This window comes from Otolemur garnettii, unplaced genomic scaffold, assembly GCF_000181295.1.
Source record: "Otolemur garnettii isolate 467f Iridium unplaced genomic scaffold, OtoGar3 scaffold00196, whole genome shotgun sequence".
In the NCBI taxonomy this organism is placed as follows: domain Eukaryota; kingdom Metazoa; phylum Chordata; class Mammalia; order Primates; family Galagidae; genus Otolemur; species Otolemur garnettii.
Genome location: NW_003852591.1, coordinates 745,157 through 749,161, shown reverse-complemented (window position 1 = coordinate 749,161; position 4,005 = coordinate 745,157).

The window sequence follows — 4,005 nt, the reverse complement described above, 5'->3', positions numbered from 1 at the left end:
TGTGGACATTGTGGTCAGCTCCTTGGCATGCACTGTGGGCAACCACACGTAACAGAATGGGGACTGGCTGGGCTTTGATTTGTCAGAGCTAATTGCGGCAATTCTATTTCTCTTGCCAGTGATTGGTTTGGAAAGTCAGGGCATGGAGCAATTTAATGATCTTGTAGATGTCACATCTTATTCTAATGAGACGCAAGGAGAAACAGGCAGGGCAATCTCCCCTCTCACGGGAGGTAACAGGCAGTGGCTTTTCTCTTTCTGGATGATGGTGTGTGCGGAATTGGGGCTACAACTACTTACAGCTGGCCCTTTCCTGAAAAGGAAGCCAAACATCAGAAGGTAGACACAATTACAAACATCCCTGCTGGAATGACGGGATGCACCGACTCCGAAAGTCCAGTCTACCCTCCATTTTGCAGTGTGCCAAGTTCTTGTTTCAGCAACTTCGAATCTGGTTTCCACTTCCTAGCAAGTGTAAACATCCTGAGTAAATCAGTATTACAGACTCTAATGTTAAAGAAATACTGTTTCACATTGCGAGTGTACAAAAGGAGTCTCTCCCAAATCTATCAGCTAGACGAATTCATGCTCCATCCAAAGCAAGGCGCCCCTTTCCACGTGTGTACTGTACAGGCTGCAGGATCACCCCGGCAGTGTTCGCAGCACACTGCATTATGATTGGTGCACAACTAGGAAGTGTGTGTGACAGTGTGCTGTTAACAGTACAATCGACCCTCACACGACACAGGTTTGAGGTGCACAGTTAACTTGCACCCAGATTTTGTTTGGCCCGTTCCTCCCGAGGCAGCAAGACCAACCCCTCCTCTTCCTCCTTCCCCTCCTTGGCCCCCTCAACATGAAGATGTGATGATGAGCCCTTTATAAGGACCCACTGCCCCTTAATGAACAGCAAATGGATTTTCTCTTCCTTATCATTTTCTTAATTCTTTTCTCTAGCTTATTTTATTGTAAAAATGCAGTATATAATGTTAACACATATATAAAACATGTATTAATTGACTGCTTACCATGATCAGCAAGGCTTCTGGTCAACTGTATGCTATTAGTAGTTAAGTTTTGGAGGAGTCTAAAGTTACACGTGGATTTTTATTTTTTGTAGAGACAGAGTCTCACTTTATCGCCCTTGGTAGAGTGCTGTGGTGTCACACAGCTCACAGCAACTTCCAACTCCTGGGCTTAGGCAATTCCCTTGCCTCAGCCTCCCAAGTAGCTGGGACTATAGGCGCCCCCCAAAATGCCTGGCTATTTTTTTTGTTGCAGTTTGGCAGGGGCTGGGTTTGAACCCACCACCCTCGGTATATGGGGCTGGCACCCCACCCACTGAGCCACAGGTGCCTATGCCTGGATCTTTTAACTATGTGGGTGTTTGTGCTAATTCCCACCTTGTTCAAGAGTCAACTGTGTTACGAACACCCAGTGCTTAAGTTCAGTGCTAATGGTGGGTTGTTGGCTTCCTCTGGTAAAGACAGGTTAAGAGTATTGGTTTCAAGATGGGACCAGAGACCTGGAGTTTTTTTTTGAGACAGGAGTCTCAAATTGTTGCCCTCGGTACAGTGCCCTGGCATCATAGCTCACAGCAACCTTCATCTCGGGCTCAAGCAATCCCCTTGCCTCAGCTTTCTATTTTTAGTAGGGATGGGGTCTTGCTTTTGTACAGGCTGGTATTGAACTTGTGAGCTCAAGCAATCCACCTGACTTGGCCTCCCAGAGTGCTAGGATTGCAGGTGTGGGCCACCGCGCCTAGCCCTGGAGTATTCTTATATGGGCTGATGTAGCCATAAACAGTGTTCTCGGAAGCAAAAAGGAGCCTCAGACTATAGGATGGCTTATGCCTCTTGACACAGCTTACTAGGCGCTGAAATGGTCTCTTTAAAGTCTTCCAAATAAGACAGATTCATCTCCGGCCACTTTCTGTTAATACACGTTTTAACAAAGTGACCTAGGCATTCTCTTGCATCAAATTGTATTTTTCAAGGTTTGAAGGTGCCTTTGATAAGCATATATGGAGAAGAATAAATAATCTGAATGATAAGTGCTGACTGGATACCCCAGAGACCACTGTCCAGGGCTGCTTTCTATCCCACCCCTGGGAAAATGCACCTGCACTGTGAGATTTGTTACATGTCAGCAAAATATTTTGGGGTCCTTTAGGAAAAAAAATCCTAAGTAAACTGCAGTTATTTAAGAATAAGAAGGAAGTTTTATGGGACCCAAATTTCATGTCAACACTCCTTTGAATGTTGACTGTTGGCTGTAAGATGATTGCAGCTCACACAGGGAATTCCTTTCTTTGAAGATGTGTTATATTTAACCAGCATGTTTTTTTTGTCACTGGAGAGAAAATCTACCCTTTAAGACTAAATACACTATGTTTCCAGTGATGGCTCTGTGATTTCAGTCTGAATGCAAAAGGCAAATTATCTGTATTTTCTGATTCTGGCTGTTACTATGTGTTACCTTAATATGCGATTTAATCAAGAGCATGCCTATTTTGATTATTAATCAGTTTGCATTTTCTTTAAGTATTATTATGTGAAATTACTGACTGGCTCAGTATACATCACAAGTATAATAAACAAATTTGTACTTTCCTGATTTTGATGAACATAATCCAAATGTTCTTTCCATTTCTTCGTGTTGTAATGCAGGGTGCATTTGAACACACACAAATCTTTATCATCCTACACGTTCCATCTACTGCAGAATCATTAATGTGTATCATTCAGATCAATTCAGAAGATACAGTCTTTGTACCAAGACAAGTGTGCAAGAGATCCTCTTTTAACATGAAATCAATATGTACATTTCTGATCTATAAGCTGAATTACATCTTTACAGGCCAGAGTTTATGTTTAAAATTATTTCAGAGCCATGCTTTAGGAATAGTCCATACAGAACTTAATATAAAATACTCTATGTTTTTTTTAATTTGACAAAAATGGACAGAAGGCAAAATGAAAAAAAAATTTATTTCCTTAGTGTTTTATCCACTATCAATACTGTATTTTTGATGCAATATATTTGCCAAAAAAACACCTCAGCTGTTATTTCCATTTTCAACAACTACAATATTTACAAGCTGTTTAGAATAACACTCTCTCACACACACACTCACAGACACGCGCCAGTATATATATATCCTCAATCTCTGGTTCATACTGAATGCTGGTAAAGGCAATGAGGAGTTTCCAGAGCCCATGATCAGGAAAGGAAAACCCACTTTCCTTCTTCACATCCACCTCACTAACATTTCTCCTTCCGTTTCCTCATGCAGAGCTCATCGTCGGACTTGTACAGGGTTAATCAGTTTTTATAATTTACTCTTAAACTATAAGCTTTTAAAAAGCAAAAGCAGACATGACTCTCCCTCCTGTCATTTCTAGTATTTTGGTTGTAGAATCAAGCTTCATATATAAAGAATTGTGTTAAACACAAGCACACTAAAGCAAGAGTCATCTGGAGCAGCCATCTCTTTCTCCGCTACTACTCTGTTCTGAATCCCAAGGTGTCAGCGTCTCTGCACAGGTGACATCCAGGAATCCATCCCCACCGCAGAGTTAGATGACCTTTGTTCCTTCTAGCTGGCTCTGCTGAATCAGAAACTGTCAAGTACAGAGCTGAGGCATAACAAAAAAGGTATCATCCTATATAATAGGTATAAGTCTTAGAACAAAGTTGCCATGTAACCTCGCAGTGAGAATCAGCTCTAGTTTCCCCAAAGAATATTATGTTGATTCCACAATTGGCAGATAATGAAGTTCAGTTTACAAACAGATGTTATTTACCCTAATTCAGGAAGAAAATGTAGTTTATAAGCAATAAAGAGAAATTCTTATTTATTCTCACAGAATTCTAGACAGATGACTTTGGTGAAATGATTCAAAGCAGAAAATATAGTTCTGTTTCAAGCAATATTAATACTCCACTCATATCCTACCAGATCTATTTGTATATGTAATGAATTCCTTTCCAATCACAATTCTT